This window comes from Ambystoma mexicanum, chromosome 2p, assembly GCF_040938575.1.
Source record: "Ambystoma mexicanum isolate Mex_15411 chromosome 2p, UKY_AmexF1_1, whole genome shotgun sequence".
NCBI classification, from domain to species: domain Eukaryota; kingdom Metazoa; phylum Chordata; class Amphibia; order Caudata; family Ambystomatidae; genus Ambystoma; species Ambystoma mexicanum.
In genome coordinates, this window is record NC_090923.1 from 821,345,772 (window position 1) to 821,367,091 (window position 21,320).

At 45.5% G+C, this 21,320-nt stretch overlaps 1 protein-coding gene across 4 annotated transcripts in view; it reads left to right on the top strand.

Annotated features, from left to right (window-relative positions):
- Positions 1–21,320, top strand: part of LTBP4 (latent transforming growth factor beta binding protein 4) — a 1,283,510-nt gene that overhangs the window by 410,203 nt on the left and 851,987 nt on the right. The gene's annotated exons all lie outside the window — the stretch shown is intronic.

Sequence of the window (21,320 nt, forward strand, 5' to 3'; positions counted from 1 at the left end):
GCGCTTCTATTCCTCACGCGGGTTCGATCCTCAACTCTCATCAGCCCGCCATCCGCGATCGCCGGAACCCTGCAAAACAAGAGATATCATTACAAAAGACTTTTAAGACATTTGAAGTGCCCAGAACTTACCGTTCGTGCAGTTAACGACGGACAGCAGTCCTCTGAGGACAAGAGGCCTGCACCCTTATCCAGTGAAGAAACTGGTTACGGCACCCTGCCCCGAGGCAGATGGAGAGCTCGGCGTTCACTTACCTAAGACATCTTACTCTTCGAGTCAGACATACAGTGCACAGAGGTCCAGCCCAAAGAGCCAACCGTGTGTTACACATCACCTTTGAAGATACGGCATTCACCCAGTCAATACCGGCGCCTCTGCGGGAATCAGGTGAGCGTTACAACATGGTGTTGATGTGGCGAGAGAGTTCAGTCCAGAGGTCTGAGTCCAGTGTGCATACAAGGTTCTTTACCTAAGTGTATGTTGGGGGTGGGGCTCCTAGGTAGTGGGTCCAAGGGGTTAGTTGGGAGAGGAGAGTTTTACTGCATCGAAGGATTTATGTTTTGCCGGGATAAAGGAGGAGGTGATTACCTGTCATCCAGTGGTTGATTTCAGAGAGGCAGGAGGCGAGGTCAGGGCGGGGGGAAGCTGGTGACTTGGGGATCTTGAGAATGATCTTGGTGTCATCCGCATAGCAGTAGCAGGTACCATTGTGAAAGTGGATGAGCGCACGGAGGTGACTAAGGTAGTGATTGAAGGGGAGAGGGGACAGGGAGGCTCCTCGTGGGATCCCTTTTGGAACAGGGCAAGAGGGGAAGGAGAAAGCAGGGAGGAACATGATTTGGAAGCAGTTGGAGAGGAAGGAGGATGTCCCTCTTAGAGCAGTTTCTCTGATGCCCAGTGAGTGGAGTCTGTCTGTGAGTATGGCATGATCAATAGTGTCAAAGGCAGCCGATTCTTCGAAGAAGATGAGTGTAGTGCAGCCTTCTGAATCTGCTGTTCTTTGTAGATCATCCCAAACGGACACAAGAGTGGATTCAGTTCCTTAAAGGGGTCTGAATCCAGATTGGGCCAGGTTATGAAGGCTGTGGGATTCTGCAAAGACACGGAGCTGTTTGTGTGCTGTGCGGTTTAAGAGTTTGGCAATGAAGTGGGTGTTTGAGACGTTGAGGGCGATAGTTGGAAGGAAGGAAGGAAGAAAGGGGTTGAGAGTGGTTTTTTTTACGAAGGGGCTTGATGTAGAAAGTTTTGAAGACCTGTGGGAAGATCGCAGAAGAAAGAGATTGGTTGATTATGGACTGTGCAATGCTGCCTGCACAGGTGGTAGTAAGGATGTTCTTACGGAGCAAGGGGGGAGATGGATCTCCAGGGGAGCCTTAGGGTGGCTTTGTGTTAGAATTTGCAGAAACTCAGGGTGGAAGATTGGAGTGAAAGAGGAGAGGAACGGCAGAGTGGGCATAGGACAGGTGGGGCTAGGTAGAAGAGGTGAACAGGGGGAAGGGAGGGTGGCTGAAGCTAGTTTGGAGATGATGGAGCGGTGTCTATTAATAGCAATGTTGTGAAAGTGGTCAGACAGAGCATCGCAGAGTGATTGGGAGTGAGGGGAGGGAGGAGTTTGTGGGGTACATTTACCAGCCAAGCAGAACTCCCCTGCACCACCAAACTGCATTTTCAGCAGTTACACGAATAATGGCTGCGCTGGCTCTGCTGAGCACATATGGGGCGAGATGGAACATCGAACACCCCAAGAAATGGCTGCATTTATTTTCTTCATGTGCACCAAAGAAAAAGAATTCAAAGGCAGCCTGGCTCAGCACTGCTATGGTAGAAGCTCAAAACTTACAACTGAAAGAGAAATTGTTCCGTGTTTAAAATGACTTTGCACTGGTGCTATTTTCATCTTTCAACATTACACAGTTTGGTTCCAGTAAAACACAGCCATGCCCATCTATCTTCAGGATTAACACCATCAAATGTGGGTCATTCCTCCCTGAAAGGGATTGTATGTCAAGTAAAATCTGTGAAAGAGCAGAGACATTTGTTTCAGGCCGTACAGCAAGCATTTACTTTTGCAGGAAATGAACACAGGAAAAACTCTTCACAAGAAGCTCTCTCTCTCCCTTTGCTTATGTCAGTTTCAAAGAACCCTTTTCTTGAAATGATCTCTGTGTACAGAAATTGACTAGAGCTCTGGAAGCTTTTAGACAGCAAAATGCGAGGAAAACTGCATTTTGTTAAATGGATAAAAATAAAAGGAACCTGTGTTACTTTGCCTTGCAGAGAAATGAAAGGACATGATTGAAGCTAAATGGAAATAATACTGTAGCATGCCCAGAAACAAAACTATATATGTTGAGAAGAAAATCTTCCAAAATATAGGTAAATTGTACTCTGTGTAGTTTACTATTCCCCACAAAAAGAACTTCAACACCCTGGCTAGGCCCGGAAATTGCTATCAAACCAGTTTTTGCAATGCAGGCACTTCTATTGTACCAGCCCCATGGGAAAGGGGGTTCCTTTACAACATGAAAGTCCCAGAGGTGTGGGAAGTTGCGACTTCGTCAGACTGATCGGCATTGCTGCAGCATGGGACAATGGACAGCCCTGTCACTAAAGTGTGAATTCCTTTAACTCCTCTCCTCAGCTACAACTGCCTAGGATCAAAGGGGAGTCATAGCAACCTCTGGGAAAAGCTTACCTATAGCAAGATATTTGGCTGGGGGGTTTAAAAGACTGCCCACATTTGGGAACAAAGCCAGCACATGTGATTGAAAAGACCTTTCATATAAATACATTTATTTCAGTAATCTAAAGAAACAGTACTATAACATTTTGACAGCTTGAAGGTAATTTTTGCACCATTAAAATAAGACAATATGTATCTTCCTAGCATGTGGGGGCACAAAGGGCATTAAAGTGACATTTCTGGGGAAAGCGTACATGGTACAGTTATGAAACCTAAATGCAAATATGTCCGACATTGATAAGTTTCTGTGTATCCATTTGTAGATTTTTAGGGGACATTGTTTCCATAGAAATTAACAAAGATTACCAGAAGGACAAAACAGCATTGTACAAACTTGGGATTTGGAATGGTATACTCCATGGGAAATATGGGATATGCCTATCTAATTTTCCTGGTGATGACAATTGTAAATATAGGGGTTTTGCTCCATAACTGATTTTGGCAAGGGTAACTTTGGTAAAACAAAGCACATCATAAAAAACACCCACACTAAAACTGTGTCACTTCCTTCAATCCAATCTGCTTACAGGGAGGCAGTGACATCCACAGGCTGACCTATCCCATCTTAGAGGTAGGTCTAGCTTAGTTCTGCCCAAATAGTAAAAATCCTCTGATGTCATCCGGCCTATATAAGAAGGAGATATTCAAAATTCAGGACAGACATTCCAAAATCCAACCTGCAAAATCCAGAGATTCAGACATGCAACATTCACCCTGCAAGATTCCAGACTCCAGAGTCAGGCAGAACCTTTTATCCAGACCAGGCATAGCTGATCCAGATCCATGCAGTACCTCCTAAACAGTCAGAACCCCCATCCAGAACTAAAGCCTACAAAAATCCCAATAATGTATAGAGAAAGGAGGAAAGCATGCTGACCCTTTTGGAATTATCCAGTGACCAGACCTGCTTTGCCCAGCTGATGTACCCCGCCATCCACTGTGACCAGACCCTGGTTGCCCCGTTGTATCCCTAGAGGAGAGCCCAGCTGTTGCACAAGTGACCAGATCCTTGTCCCATTGTCCAGAGGCCCGACTGGCTGTCCATACTACCCCATTCAAGTGCTTTTCATAAGTATCAGCCTTCCCCAGTAAACAAAAAGCTGCATCCATTGCTTTTCTACCTTGTAATATGTCTAATCCCATAGAAATCATATAAATACCCTAGTAAATTCTTAAAATGTCAGAATCCTCTGTTTATCCTGTCCTTAGGAAAATCTGTGTTAATCTCCATGTGTTAGCGCAATTTGTTCCAAATCATTTCAGTCCCTTGTATAAGTCCTTAGTACTATTTTTAATAAATTAATTAATTCCCATATAAAGAGGCACACAGCATGAATGGGTTAACATTGCAAATTAACCTTCTCGTGGGCAGTGTCCTTGCTGTAATAATCTAGCCACTAAACAAATAGTCTCAGCAGAACCTGTCCTTTTCCTCTTAAAACCGATTTTGCATGTGTAACTGCTTTCATTATAAAATCCGATTTACTGTTCATACAAAGAATCCCATACTGTCACCATCAAGAGTCACAATTTCACTTTAGTATCTTACTTGTAAAGTGCCTTTGTACCTTAGCATTAAAACCGACTTCTGATTTTGATTGTTTAGCTCATTTCTGAAGTTGCTTGCCTATTTTAAACCTGTGAAACGAAGCAGTTGCAATTTTGCTACGTGTGATTCTTGCTGCACTGTTTTTCCTTCCCAAGGTTTATTTTCTAAACTGTATGCCCGTTGTTTAGTACCTTGCCTTGTAGCTTGTAAGTATTCTTACCTCGTTAGTACAGCCACACACATTCTTACCTTTTCTGTTCAACCGCACATGTAAAATAACTATTCAGTAATTCCGAAGGCCATTTTGCTAATTTTTCAAGGGAGCTCAATCTGATTTTGGCCTCCCATTCACAGGTGGTAGGTCGGATTTTCATTCTGATTTTTGTCTAGTATGCTTGGCTCCTTGCTACTCCTCCCCACCCACACAAAACTTGGTTAACATGGGTTTGAGGGAGTGCTGCAGGGGGAATGCCTAACTGTGGTGCTATTTGAAAATACTATACCAAAAGTAATCTTGCTTTCATTCATGTGTGCATTGTGTATCTGATGTTAGAAGGTTAAACTAAATGTACACTGGTGATTGCAGCCGTATATTGAATGTGTTTGATTTTTATTCAAAATTTAAATAAATGAATATTTCATTATAACACACTGGCTTGGTTCATGGTCCATTGCGACACGGGGTGTACGTTAAGGGGGTGTGAGACCGGTTGGCTGCCTTCTCAAAAATTGAATCTGAATGTAATAAACTTAAAAGCGTGTTTATTGTGCGTTGCATCCCTGGCCAGTAGAAAGAGTCTGGGTCTGGAGTGTGCTGCATCTTTAAAATCCTTAACACGTTGAGCAGCTGTGAGTCTTGAATTCTGCATGATCAAGTGGAATTCCCTGCTAGGGTTACAGAAGTTAGAGATTCGGTTTCTGTAGATTTTTTTTTGCCCTTTCTAATTTCGGTCCAGTATGCCCTGGTCAGTCTTGCATAGGAGATTTTGTTTTGAAGTATGGGGTTGGTCCTCCAAGTCTGCTCCTGGTGATGCTTGAGGGTTTTAAGGGATTTCAGGTGTGGAGAGTGCCAGTTGGCATTGGGGCTTGGTCTCTGGGAGGCAAGCCTTGTCGGTGTGAGAGGGATGGGGGCACTGGTGAGCCAAAGACCCAAACTGTCAATAGAGGGGTTCCTTCATGGAGTGAGAGTGCTGGGAGAGAATTTATAAGGGAATCAGTCAGATTGGGGTTCATGATGTATTTATTCCAAAGAGATATAGGGTAGTGAAAGGTTGAAGAAGAGAGTGTGACAAGACAGGGAGGTAAGAGGGGTCAGGAGGGAAAGGAAGATAGCGGAGTGATCAATCCAGATTAGAAGATGTCGGGGCAGGGTGGAGGTCAGGTCAGTGGAGCTGAATAAAGCATTGTGGGTGTGCCCTGCTATGTGAATAGGGTAAGATATCAGTTGGGTCAGGTGGAGGGCTTCCATGTTGTCGGTGAGAGATTGCGTCATTGGGTTGGCGGTAGCGTCAAACCAGATGATGAAGTCTCCAAATATGGTGAGGGACCGGTATCGAATTAGGGTGGCTAATAGGGAGTCACTGAGAGATTCTTCAAAGTCCCTATTGTAGCCGGGGTGCCTGTATAGGAGTAAGAAACTGTGGTTCAACAAGGGGTTGAGTTGCATCTGAACTAACAGTGATTCATATTCAGTGTTGTGGGGTAGATTCTCAGCGAGTATGACTGGAAGGTGGAGTTTATGGAGGATGGCTAATCCTCTAGCTCTGCTAGACTTTTCATGAACGATCATGCAGTAGCTTGGGGGGGGGGGTGGTGGTGAGAGCCTCATATGAAATAGGTTTGTAGTCCTCAGAGAATCAGGCATCCGTGATGAAGAGGATGATTGGGTCTAAAATGTTGTATTTGTTTGTGGAGACAGATCTAGCATTGATGAGGATGCAGGAGAGCAGGTAAGGTTTCCGTGTTGAGTATTGGTTTAGGGGTGGGTGGGGAGTGGTGATGGGGTGTCTGTCTGGGAGTGGGCAGGGAGGGGTGCTAGTGTAGGCCTGGTGTGGAGAGGGGGAGGATGAGTTTGGGGAGGGATGAGGGACGATGCCGAGGAAGGCACCAGGAGGGTTTCTGAGAGGGGAGGGCTTGTTGATGCTGGCCAGAATTAGTGGTTTTGGCAGGGAGGTGAAGAGTGCTTGGACTGGGTTTGGAGTAGGAGGGGAGGGCAGGATAGTATAAGAGGGGACGAGCGGTGGGATCTTGGACAGAGCTGAGGAGAGAATTGAGGGTGCAAGGTCCTGTGGTGGACGAGTTCAGTGTGTTTTTGGGGTGGCTTGCCGGCCAAAGGAGTGTGGTGAGTGTGGGTGGGGCAGTTGAAAGTGATGTGTTGACCAAGGAAGGGTAGTGAGAGGAGGTTGTAGGGGGGAATGTGGTGGAAAAGAGGGTGGGGGAGGTTTGAGGGGGCAGGGGGTTGAATAGGTGCAATGCCATGAGATAAGGGATGGGACAGTGGCTGACAGGGCTGATGTTCTTTATTGTAGAACACCAGCGTGCAGCTCTAATCTGGGATGGGTGAGGCTTACTAGTGGGGCAGTGGAGAGGGTTAGGAGAGAGTAGTTTGAAACTTGATCAGCGTCCGTGGATTGTCTAAATTCAGAACAAGAACAGTGGCTGAAAGTTGTCTAAATTCAAAACATGAACAGTGCCTGAATGTTGTCTAAATTAAAAACATTAACAGTGCCTATGGATTGTTTACATTCAAAACATGAACAGTGCCTGAACATTGTCTAAATTAAAAATATGAACCGTGCCTGTGAATTGTCTAAATTCAAAACCTTAACAGTGCCTGAATGTTGTCTAAATTCAAAACTTGAACAGTGTCTGAATGTTGTCATGTTAAAAATATGAACAGAGCCTGAACATTGTCTAAATTCAAAACATTAACTGTCCCCAAAAGTTGTCTAAAGTTCCAAATCTGAACAACGCCTATGGATAGTCTACATTCAATACATGAGCAGTGCCTGAGTGTTGTCTAAATTCAAAAGCCTGTGGATTATCTAAATTCAAAACATGAGCAGTGCCTGAATGTTGTCTAATTTCAAAACATTAACTGTGCCTAAAAGTTGTCTAAAGTTGTCTAAAATTCCAAATCTGAACAGTGCCTGTGGATTGTCTACATTCAAAACACGAGCAGTGCCTCAATGTTGTCAAAATTAAAAAATCTGAACAGTGCCTGTGGATTGTCTGAATTCATAACCTTTACAGTGCCTGAATGTTGTCTAAATTCAGAACATGAACAGAGCCTGAACGTTGTCTAAATTTAAAACATTAACTGTGCCTGAATGTTGTCTAAATTCAAAATCTGAATAGTGCTTGGAAGTTGTCTAGTTACAAAGGTGAACTGTGCCTGTGAATTGTCTAGCTTAAAGCAAGAGAGATGCCTGATGGAGGAGGTTGATGAAAAGGAAGATCACTTTTTGGAAATACAGTTACCTGATGCGTGTCTGGTCCCTAGTGTCTGCAAGAACTAAAGCATCCTTGATGTTGTGGACAGGCATACCTAGTGTGCTATATTATGATTACAGGGTGACCAGTTCACCCTGGCATGGGAATTCGACTACAGTCAATCGCCACAGTTAAACGTGAAAGTATGAGAAATTAGCCTTAATTTAGATGGAGGGGTGTTTGTTTAGGAGGCACTAAGGAGGCATGTTGTGGTACAGTGCAATGGCAATTATAACAAACAACATGGTACAACATTCATTATGTGTTAGAGAAGTATAGATGTACAGGGTGTTACCTAAGCACAGTAATGGCTGTATGGCGTATAGTTGTCGCTGTGTGGTGCTCCTTCAGGCATCCATGGGCGAACAGGGGCAAACAGGGAATGGGAGCAATCCCATGGTAGCTGCCCTTTGCTGTAGCCCTTCACTGGCTGCCCAGGCAAGGCTGCCCTGTTAGGGACCTGGGACCCAGATGAAATTATTCTGGTCACGTGTGCCAGTGGGAAAGCCAACCACAACCAGAGTGGCCGGACAAAGAACACCAGGCTTTAGAAACCCAAATAATGTGGCCCAAATGCAGAAGCACATAGCACAATGTGGCGAAAACCATGAGGTTATGGAAAGTAATTTACCCGACTAAAGTCAGAGGCCCAAAAGGAGTGAAGGCTTCGGGAAATACGTTTAAAGCACTCCGGTGCGACACTAATAATTCTGGTCATGTGTGCCAATGGGAAAGCCACTCATATTCATGCAGGGCGGGTCAAGGGACACAAGGCCTTAGAAAGCCAATGAATGCAGCCCAAATGCAGAAGCACACAGCACAATGCGGCAGAAACCACGAGATTAAGGAAAGTAGCCTATCCGACTCAAATTGGAGGCCAGAAATTAGCAGCGCTGCCTTTGCTGCCACCCTGAGGCCATTACCTAGGCCTCTCGTAATGTTCTTATCACCCTGTTGCCTTTTTCCTGGGTAATCACAATTTTTGTCTGCAAGATGCTCACTAGATTAAAAGTGGGAATTTGACGTTTTCACTCCCAATTGGCTGCCTGTCACAGGGATGATCTGCAGCAATTAACTCCTCACTGCTTTTCTTTCTCTGCTGTAATTTAAGCCATATGGGGTAGCTGTTTGTCCCAGTTGTAGGCAGGGGGCATCCTGACATTATGTTGAAATGCCCCCCCCCCCACGAGCCCTGACACATTCTGGGGACTCTGGCTCTTAGTTTCTTGACAGTTACTAATGCCTATCCTTTTGGCTCGTTTTTAGCATGGTTTTATTAAAAAAGCACGCAACTATAACATTTCCCAAAGTCCCAATCCACAATGTAAAGACTGGATGACAAAGCTATACTGTGCTTTCAAATGCATTTGCTATCCGCAAAACAGACTATTTGCATACACTTACAAATATATTTCACAAAGGGGATAGATTTGCAAATGGGCACAACATGGAAGTGTTGCATGTGGGCAGATTGTGGTTTGTGTGTGTGCTAGTTCCACACACACTAACATGCACCTGTAGGGGATGGAGGACATAGTTATAATTATAAGTGTTCTTTTGTAACGCACTTAATACACGCAAGTGGTTTATAAGCGCTGTATTGGGATTCGAACCTGTGTTGCGTTGCATTGCTTCCAAGACAAGCGCGCTGCCCTTGAGCTATCCTTCCTCCCCATAAAACCATGCTCAGCACCGTAGGCTGCAAATGCACAGAGCGAGAGTGGCTGAGCCTGCATAGTCAATGGTGAGGGTTCATGGGAGTCAAAGTAAAAAAGCATCTGGAGAACCACATGTTGCAGACCCCTGGACTAGAAAGTGGCTCAAGAGTGGCAATGCAAATGAGGCACTCACTGAATGCAGAAAATGTTGGTTCACAATTAAAGGAGTAAATCACTGGCTTCCTTTTTTCCGGTCTCGAATTAATGCTGTTGCAACCTTGTACAAGTTAGGTTTTGAACAAAGGCAAATGATCTGTGGCCCTTCAGGACATTATTTATAGCCTTCCAAGTCACATGAGTTTAAGGATGAACTCTGATGTGTATGGATGTAATGCCAACTATCGAAGGTACTGTGTAATGTGGACTACGTGTGTCAAAATAGAATCATAGGGCCTCATTATGCCCCTGGCTGAATGGGTTTAATGGTGCCGGTAAAGGTGCCGTTAAACCCATTCCACCCTATTACGAGGTTCCCTCGCGGGACCCGCTCTGGTCGTCTGTTCAGACCAGACGTTCTTTGCGGGTCCCGTGAGGGAACTAGCATGCTAACAACGAACCTGTAATTAATGGGCCCGTTGTTAGCCTGCTCCCCAGTCCCATTGAGCCCTATGGGGGCTCAAATGGGAATGGGGATCGTCCGGGTTCCCTGAATGGGGAAATACCAGGCCCTCCAAAGTCGGAATAGCCCGGTAATTCCCCATTCAGTGACCACGGACCTGGACCCCAGTTTGGCGGCAGCCATGCCCTTACTAAGGGCATGGCTGCCTCCAAACTCATAATGTTTTGGTATGCACCACCATACCCACGTCTTCAGACTGTGTGTGCAACCCAAAGGATCCGTCAATTCCCCCTTGAAAGTCATAAAAGTCAGGATGATTACTGGGAAATATAGGTACCATGCATGGATTGGCCAGCGGGGTGGGGGTAGAGGGGTGGGAATACTAATTCCAGCAACGCCTTCTGTTTGCAGAATTCGAGGAGAACCTGTGCCCCACTGATGAAATAATACATACTTTTCTACTGGGACTGGGTCTGGCCTCCAGCTGAAGAAACCTGATATTAAGTCTGGATGCAAATAGATCCATCCACATGAAGCCCCAATGGTACCAAAGAGACTAACAAACTGATGGCTGTCGGTACCAGTCACAGGCTTCTCTGCGTTCCTTGAAGCACCCCAGTGTCCCTGGAGTAAACTCTGCTCTTCCCTGAATTCATCTTGGAAGACAAAATTGCCAAAGAGTTTTGGCCAACATCTTCTAGGACCTTGGAACGTGTACCACTCAATTGATGGATCTGACCCTCAATTAATTGAAGTGTTGGATTCATTGTCCATTTATAGTAGCAACGAGCGATCATGTCTCCCTTTTGCAAATGCCTTTATCACAAAGCAGCTTGCAAGAGGCTCTAAAAAGTTGATGTTCTCCTACTATTCCCATGGTGACCATAGACCTCCTGTCGAGGTGTCTTCATATCGCGCACCTGCTGACACTTGCACCAGAACTTGATAAGAGATCCGAAGGAAAGATGAAGGTTGCTCATCCGTTCCAAGATTTATTGTCTTGTCTATCAGTGAAATTGTGTTATAGTGTGACTTCCCCTTTTGTACATAATGTTAGAAAACATATCATCTTGTCTGACCCATAGTCTACTACCGCTCTGACCGTGTGGAGTAACTTACTCCTTTTCACACTCTAGCCCTACTCAACCTCTCGTCACCACTTGAAACTCATGTAGAACCTTTTCCACCTCCGAGTCGAAGCACTCTAAGGAGTGCAACATTCTGTGATCTGTATATCCTTATCATTGTATATTGCTGTCATTTTATATAGAATCTGAGTCTAACTACACCACGGAGTGAAATATTCTGCAATTTGTATTCTTGTACATTATATATTGCTGTAACCATATAGATGTTATATTCATACTTCGAATTGTGCTTTGTATATACTGAAGCTCTGCATTATATTTGTGTATACCTGTTTACTGCATAAGTATGTAAGACTTGCATTCTCATACTGTCGCGCCCTATTACCTCTGGGTCTGGAGCGCGTAATAAGTGAATAAACAAACAAACAAACCTAGGGTTTCTGTCTATAAGGGGCTCTGTAGTAAATAAGACCTGGGAATATTACTGTATTCATAGGGAAAGGAGCCCTATCAACCTTGCTATGTCCTGTAGGGAAATACATGGAAATGATCAAATTCTCTTCACCTCTCTCCTTAAGTAAAAGGCCTTTACCATGAAAATACATGCTGAGCCCCTGTTGAGAATAGATCTTGAACCCCCAAAAATCCATGTTCTGAGATGTTTCTCTTTCTGACTTGTCCTGATTTACGCCAAACCCAGACTGTTGTAGGATGCGATCGCCTGTTGCATGTGCTATAGCCATTCCTTATGGAATTTGGACACGATCAAGATGTCGTCCAGTTTCGGAAGGATAGCTCAGGGGCAACGTGCTCGCCTTGGAAGCAAGACGACATGGAACAACACAGGTTCGATCCCCGGGTCCGCGCTTAGAAACCTCTGGATATTAAGCGTGTTATAAATAACCTATCATCTCATATCATAGATCTAATGCCCTAATTCTCAGAGCTGCTACCAACGAATGCAGTAACTCTCTGAAACAACGAAGATCTCTGCATAGTCCAAAGGGTAGTCTTGAGCCTCGATTCAATAAGAGATATGTCCTGACTCTGGGATCTATGAGGCTTGAGAGGAAGGGGTTGTTCATGCCTAGCCTTGCCATACAAACCCCTGATTGATGAACCTCTCTGAGTAATGCTCTAGTCCCCAATTTGAAGTGGCGGGGCGCCATCCAATGATTAGGGAGTGCGAGGTTGATAATTAGACACAAGCTTTTGTTTTTCTCCTGTGCCAGAAAGGGAATGCTCTGAAATCCTAATAAATCGGAGGAACCGCTCTGTATTGTCCCTTTCAGTTTGTGCTTTGAGGTTGTGCTGAAGTGCCAACTATAATTCAAAAGTATGCATTGGAGAGCAGGTAGGAGGGAGATGACCTGTGTGGAGGGGCAGGCAGCATGTAGGTGTTGTTTGCCTATTTACCCACCCATTGACAGCCCATGGCTATGCTAATCCATATATCCATTCCCGCCCACTGCCTCCCCCTCCCCTCCCCTCCCCAAAAACATCCTCCCGGGACATCTTTCAGCTCCATCTATCAAGCAGTAATGTCAAACGTTATTCTGCCAATCTCTTTTCTATGCAATCTCCAAGAGAGTTGATGTCTTAAATGCATCTGTAAATGGCTTCTTGTGTAATAGAAATGGGCCTCATTACGACCCAGGCGGTAAGTTACCGCCTGGGTCGTACCTTTACCACCATGGCGTAAACGTAGTTTACGCCATGGTGGTTGGCGGACTTACCACCCCATTCCGAGGTTGGCGGGGCGGTAAGTCCCCAATCCCCATTTAGCCTTCCCCATTCCCATTTTTGCCCCATAGGGCATAATGGGAGTGGGGAAGGCGTTAATTACGCCACCGTAAATTACGGTGGCGTAATTAACAACAAGGTCCCTTAGCGCCATGGATTTTAACACCTGCTAAAAGCAGGTGTTAAGTCCTCCATGGCGCTAAGGAACCTCGGAATCAGGCGGTAAGGGTCGGCGCTGTTTACGCCGCCGTAAACCCCTTACCGCCTGACTCGTAATGAGGCCCAATGACTTTACCAAGTGTTCCTTCAGCCACTTGATATATATCCCTGTCATAGACTGAAATCCTGCTAAAAACAAGCAACGACAAAAGCCAATAGTTTTGCTTTGAGGTATCAGCTATGCATTTCCCGCTCCGGCACTGACATTATACGGCCAGTTAGTTGCTTCATTTTCCGGTTGTTGTGAACTTATCATCAAGTAGTACCTTTATATCAGTGCCTCGCAAACGCCTATTCGAAACTTACACAAAAGCCCAAACTGATGACTTTGCCAATGCTTGTTTAATCATGCTGGACATCGATTGAGGTTACAACATTGTTCCCTGCCTCAAAAATGTATATTGTCATTGGCATGAGCCTAGTTTTGTCATCGGCATTAGTCAATCTGAAAAGCCAGTACATTCTAGAGTGCCCACGTGTCTTTTAAAATTTGATCCCAATTTCTGAAGAACTATTTTGTCCTCCTTCCAAATAGGCAAAAATCTTCTGATTCTTCTAGACCACTCCACAGTTCGACACTATAGACTGTAATATTGCTTTTTCATGGTTACAGAGTTTCTGCAAAACACACAACTCTCCTGAACATAAACTATGTGTATAATTAAGGTAGCCATTAGTTGGCCAGGACCATTGTGCGTCCAGATTACTTTTGCTTTAAATGATTTTTGATAATGGCTTTTGGTTATTTTGGTGAAAAGTGACTTTGTCTTTACTCACAGTGGTATGCTGACAGTTACACTGGTGTGTGCTGCAGGGGTGTGGGTATTAAAATTGTATTAATTTCTGGTGTTGTTGCGGCTATTGAACCTGGCAGACTATAATGCCCAAGGTTGGAGGGCGTCTTCTTCCTGATTGAAGACCCCCATTGTCATTTCTGGCCCCGAGGGAGACAGTTACTGTGCTATTTGAAACTAGGACCTTAGTTTGACAATGTTTCGCCCTGCGGTCTGTATAGTAAAAGAGGCCAATTCTCATTTTGACATACTTTTCTGCACTTTAGGGGCATCTAGTTGACCGCACAATTTGAGTCCACAATATGTCAGTGTACCACAGGATATAGGCGAGCTCTGTTAATGGCCGCCCTAGATGAGTTCACAGTACTTCAGATGTGGACCATAGATATCAGGCAAATTTGACAAATATAGAATTCTGTACATTATCAGTTGCTATCATATTGTTTACATGTGATAGATTTTCTTTGCACACATCATTGTTTTTTTTGTTTATATCAAATGTACATAATGTCATATGTTTGTTGTTTATGAATTTACAGTCATTTTAAATGTATTTGCTGATTTTTTAAATACATTTGCTGAACTTTGCAGTTCCATTTTTGTTATTTCTCTAGGTAATTTTCTTAATACTATTGGTTGTTGTCCTTCTGAGTGGGTCCTTAGTGTGTCCCATGTTTCACATACCTAGGATGATATACGTGGGTACACACCACATTCATATGTGTACTGGGAAGTGTTATGTATTAATTATACACATAGGTTTATGTCCAGGTCAATGTTGTGTTTTGCAGATTGTAGTCCCTGCTCTCCTGTTTACACAGGGCCCCCTGGTGGTGTTTGATACGGTTGTCGAGTACTGCAGGCGTTACCGAGGGAGGCTTTAAATTGTTCCGGTCTTTCTTAAAGGACAGGAGATCAGAAATCAAACAGAGCAGTTTCCGGTCATCCTGGGCCAAGGATGAGCATGGGGTCCCTTAGTGTTCCCCACTCATAGCATTCCTGCTTATTATCTATATGACCCCCTCCCGCATCTCTTCCCATACTTGGGCTTGACTTACTACACCTATGCTGATGACACTCAGATATATGTGTTAGTAGACAGTGGGTCTGGCAAATTCCATGCACTTAACAACTGCCCGGATGTCCTGGACTAGTGGATGGAAGTCACCTGTCTGCAGTTCATACCAGGAAACAGATTATAGTTTTGGGTGGTCCAGAAGCCTTAATAAATCTGCCTGATAGGACAGACTTTTCATCAGTTTCCCCTAACATTCCTGAGATGAAGAAGAAAGTGACATACTTGACTAATGGTGGGACAAGGAGCTTCCCCTAGGCACGGATCAAGGTTACAGGAAAATGTGGGTACGATGTATATTGACTTGTACCACTAAGAATGGTCAAGCCATGGTAGTGGGTTCATTGACCCACTCGAATCTGGCCTTCAGCAATGGCCTTTATGTTGGCCTGGTGACTAGTGTTTTATTATTATTATTATTATTATTATTATTATTATTATTATTATTATTATTATTATTATTATTTTAGTCTTTATTGAGCGCAGACCTAGCTTCGAAAAGCAACAGAACTCTTTACAGATGTAAACGACAATACAGATGCATAACGGAGCGCTTTTCATAGGTAACAACAGAACAGATATACAGTCAGGGGTAGGATACAGAGGGGCACAGAGAAGGGGTACAGCTGTACCGGGTGGCAGGGAGGAGAGGCGTGGGTGGCGTCTAGCCAGTCAGGTGTTGCGAGGGGCGACGTGGTGGCCTAGGTATTGAAGAGGAGAGACTCCTTGAAGAGTTGGGTCTTGAGTTCTTTTCTGAATTGTAGGAGCGTGGGGGCGAGTCTGATGCCGACGGGGAGTAGGTTCCATATTCCATAGGCAGAGAAGGCTTGTTTTCTGGTCCTTTTCTTTTCACAACAGCAGATTTCAAGTCTGCATGTGGCCTGACAAAAGCCTGATCTAATGAGCATAGCAGGCCCACAATATACCATTGAGCTGGTCTGGAGGGGTACATAGAGAAAAAGGATCCTATTTCTGCTTTAAGATGTGACTTTCATTGGCTGCCTAACACAGAGAGAGCACTGCTCAAGCTGTTCCTGGGCATAAGGCCCCATACTCCCACATGTATAATGTACTGATAGTATGATCAAACATGACCCTTCTCACCTGTTCTGGTCCTGCAACCAGCTTCTCTTGGCAGTTCCCAGAATCCGTAGAGAAAGACGTGGTCCTTCTGCTCCCTAGTGTTTGGAATAGCCTGCTCTTTTACCTGGGGATTATGGGCTCTGACCATCATAGGTTTCCCTTCCATTAGCTTTTGCTAGACAATCTGCCTTCTTCCTGCATCTCTTGTGTCGGGAGAGCCCAAGGTGTCTGGCTCCTTGGAGCAATTCGTTCAGCTGAAGGGCACCCCAAGAATCTATTTTCTTCCTTGCAATGGAGTCTCACCACCTCCCAGGGTTGACTGTGCTCCTTACTCTAAACAGTTGGTAGGGCAGCTTGAGAGACATACTGTGTGGGGGCTCGGGACAGAGACAAGGAAGAAGGGGCTTGCGGTGAGCGTCATCACTTGGACAGCACACATCTTAACCGCTGCTCACTCTGTGCCCTGCATAGAAATCTATAGGTGGGATTCACCCCTATGGGCCAATAGGAAGTGGTACCTAGTGCCCCAGAAGGGTACTCATGGAAGCACCGGTGCCGCAGGATAAAGCAATCACATACGTGGTTTTCAATAAAGACATTTTACACACTAGAGGGGTGTTGTTATCTTCTTGTGGGTGAAATAACTTTAAAGGACTAAAAGAAAAGGGCAGCAGTTACATCAGGCAACAATATTCTGTCTGGGTATCCAAGTTCAGGCATCAGGAGCCACATTATGTTTTCAAGTTATCCAGGAAATATACAGTTGAATATAGTGACGCTAAATGGGAGATATTTACACCATCAGCGGTTATCCTGCAAGCCTGGTGTGGCTGGGGCTCATAGTAGGAAGTGTGTTGGATATCATTCTGAGCTGATGGCCAACATTCTCTCCCCGGCTGCCTACTGAAACATTTCTGGTCATCTATTTTATCATTTTAACTGACTCATAGAAGGAAAATGTTAAAACGGTTTGGCAGGTATTAGTGTTTGTTATAAAAGCAAGACCTTAACGTCTGAGCATGTTTTTGGCTTTTGAATTCTGGAAAGAAATTGGCCCTTTAAATAAACCATAATAAGGTAATAGACCAGGACAGGCACCTCACCTGAAGCCAAGACTGAGATAAATACACTGGCACATCCAACCTTTGATTACCAAGCCAGTGACACCAAGCACACACCGCTGCATGCACTGGATAGCTGCAACTCCAGTCCGGACAACCCACCTCACGGCATGGGCCAGATGCCACACCTGTCCGTTAAACAATCAAGGGCTTCAGATGCCCTTAAAACAAGAAGGGATGCAATGTAATGTACAGGCAACATCACACTCCAACATGCACCTAGCATATCACACCACCTGTCACACACCACAAAATGGAGATGCCACCCAATCCCCTTTGATATTGGCAATGACAGATATCTCATTGCTGAGTAAATTCCTCAAATTCCTGGCATATCTTACTCAGGCTGGTACCTAGGATAATATTGCCCCAACTTTGAGACTCTCCAACACGGCACGCAGCCCGCATCAGAGGTCACGCACGCAAGATGTTGCATCCGATTCTCGCATCCGGGAAGGGCGCTCGCCCAGTCAGGTGGCTGGAAAAGTGGGTGAGGATACACATTTCCCGCCAACTGTTTCAGCCACCCGAGGCCCTTCCACCAGTGGTGCCATGTTTTTGTTGTTGTTTGTAATGTGAGGAGGCAACAGGGAGCCCCATCCAGAAGCTTCAGACTTTCCATCAGCAGGTCACCCTTCATGACCCTGATGTCCCTTCAGATTCCCACCAAAATCTGGATTTGCAGACATTCATATGTCACAAAGCAAGCATGAACGCCTTGACAGGGCTTACTCAACCGGACCTAAAACCCACGAACATGGCTGTGGACAACCAATTCATCTGACGCACTAGCCTCATCATCATTATCTTCACTCTCCATCTTCCACCTTACACTCCATGTATCAACCAGCAAACGCATGCCGTGGCCCGCTCGGTAACATAGTGCCCACCACACACGCACCACTCTTTGTCTTTATTTACATCCCATCATGGTACATCCCCAAAACTACTCATGCCCAGCAGAGGCTTAGCCAGGATTGTCTAACAAGTGGGCCCTGGGGCCTGTAGCTAATGTAGTCGGGCCCACCACAGTGACATTAACATCGGTAGAAGTCCACAAACGGCTGCTGAGTGGGCATTTACAGATTGTGGGTGGGCATTGCCCGCTCAGGCCCTACCCTGGCTATGCCTCTGAGGCCCACAGGTCGAGTCCTGTATGCAAAAGAGTAAAACACTTGAGGTCCTGAATGGACCCAACTCAATTCACCCCTATTCTCTCTAGAGCCCAGAGTGTGGGAACTTCTGAACTGAAGGTATTCATCAACACCTCAGGTTTCACATCTTGCCTTTCCCTCTCCTCCCACTAAGCTAGCAGCAAGAGCCCAGGGAAATGGTGGCGCTGGTCACGTTACATGCACATTACACTGGCATGAAGGGGGCACTGGGTCCTCTAATTCCCGTGATGTACATGAGCCTTGTGGTGGAATGCTTGGTTGCATACCCTCATATTTTAGGGCGCTGATCAGCATGTGAGTCCTGGGACATCCCATTTGTAAAAGCTTTTTTTATGGAACGCAAGGGGCAGTCTCAACCATGCGAGCACATTTCTCGACAGGTCCTTGAAAAGTGGACGTGCCAAACACCAGCAAATAGCTTTTCACGTGCCCATTATTCACTGTGTCAGCACCCCACTTTCACCGTGAGAGCCAGACCGTTATCTGCTGAGAAATCGCATTCAGCAGACAGTTCTGAAACTAATCTCGCACCCTAATTACCCGGAAGTCGGGATTACGTTTCACACATCGACATTTGTTAGGTCTCTTTCACTGTATTATAAAATGAGGATTTGCACTGAAAGGCTAACGCCCTCATCAGGAGAATATCCAGGAATGCAAGAGTGGAGGAATGGGGGGCTCGAGACACAAAATAAGTGCTGCTACTTTTCCCCCAAAATGCAGTGCGCGCGCGATTCCATACATCTCGTTCGCGCCCCTCCCAGTCAATTTTTTTTTGGTAGCATTAGTGGCAGATGGCATTTTAACACATAGACATAAGAAAACAAATAAAACTGCAGGACCATTACAAATGCAGGGAACTCATCTATGAGAACCCTGCCCAGGCTCTGTGGGACAAAATGATATGATATGATAGGTTACCCAGGGATCGAACCTGTGTTGCTCCGTGTCATCTTGTTTCCAAGTCGAGCACGATGCCGCTGAGCTATCCTCCTGGGACGAATGCATGCACACCTCCTAATTAACATATGCATTGCACAAACAGAAGCGACTTCACGGAAAAGGACATTGCAAGGAGCGTCATGAGTCTTTGATGCTTGGAGGCACCATGGAAGTGACTTTAGAATAAGTTGCCATAAGTAAACCAAGTGGCAACTAGCTTTGTGGTACAAAATGCCTAAATTGCACTATTTTTACGCAATAAGCCCCTCACCACGGGGGCCTTACCGAGTCAGGTAATGCCCCGGGCCCATTCACTCGGGCCTTAACGAAGGCCCCGGGGCATTCCTGACTCGGTGATGCCCCCGCGGTGAGGGGCTTATTGCTATTAGTACCCCGGCCCACAAGACCGCGGTACTAAAAGGATGTTTTCTGTTCCGAAACACTGTGGCGTTTCGGAACAGAAAAAAATAATGTCAAAGAAAATGGCCACCGGGGAAGGGAAAATGGAGTCCGTTTTCCCTTTCCATGGCGGCCATCTGGAGCGGACGCGCTGGGAACGGAAGTGTTCCCAGCGCGTTTGCTCCCGAAAAAGGAGAAATAAGAAGGTAAGTGCGGTTGGGAGGGCAGGGAGGGTTTTGTTTGCAGGGGAAGGGGAAGGAAAAAAAAAACACTTACCTAAATCCTCAGCAGGGGAGGATGGCAGCCTCTAGCCCTGTGGAGGCTCGGAGCAGGGATGGCCCCGTTTCAAGCCTCTTCATTGGCGGAGGGGCTGACACGCCCCGCGCCGGGGACAATAGCAAGGAATCCGGGCCGAGGGTATCCCGGTCAGGTAATTCCCCAGTGAGGACCAATCCGAATGTTTGTTACATTCTGTTTGACTCTTACCAGGTACTAATATTATATATGGAGCAACTCTGTAGTCATATATGAACATGAGCTATGAAGTGAATCACGTACAGAGCTGCCGATAAGGCACAAGGCGATTACATTATTTGCCCAGGAACACACACTTTGTTTTGCTTCAGTTGGGCCAGTAACTTGGGCGGCAGGGCGTTACCGTCAAGGTGAGACTGCCGTCTCAGGTAATATCGCCCCATTAATCCTCTGCTGGGGCATCTAATGCTATATGCCAGATCGCTTTGTACTGCTTACAAGTCATTCTTACACAATGGCATGTGTTCTTGTATCGATCTATGCATTCAAGCCGATCTTTAGTCATCTTCTACTACTAGTCATCTGTTCATCTTTCCCAATGCAGCCTTTGAATCAGTCCCTTTTAATAAATTCTATGCGACGAATCTGCACAACCGCACATCCACTTACTGTGACAGGAGTCTGCAATCTTTGGCTATCCAGATGTTTTGGAGTACATAGACCATTAGCCCTAGAGCCCTAGTCAGCACAGTCAATGGTAAGGGATTATGTTAGTCACCCACCAACACACCTTGGGAGTCGAAGACAGGAGTGGACTGGGGAACAAAAAGTGACCCTGAAATGTTTTTCAAAGTGGCCCTATTTTACAGCATGTGAGCAACCCCAGCTATGGCATGCTCGCTTGGAATGTGGAGCATCGAATGTGAGAGCGGGAGAGGAAACCCTTGGAGAGACTGGAGGAGAAGGACTGGTGGGGGTTTCTTATGATGTTACATGATTAAATATTCATGAGTGCAATATTGCGCCAAACCATCTAAGTAGGGCTTGTGGGGTTCACTCAACAAGGTCATTTTGAAAATAGTGCATATAAATCACAATTGTTTCTATACAGAGAAAAGAAAGTATTTAAACACAACAAACGAATGTGGGCAATGAAGACAGATGAAAGGAAGAGTTTGAGGCACATGGGAGAGAGGAAGAGAGGAGCAGAAAACTAGGGTACACACAGTAAAGAGGTCCATGCTACAGGGGCCCACTGGGAAATCTCCAGAGTTCCCTGTAGGCCACTCCCTCACGGGGTGCAGGTTCAGACCTCTGTCCTATATGTAAGTGATTTGCCCATCTCTGTGCTCTGTCAGCACATAG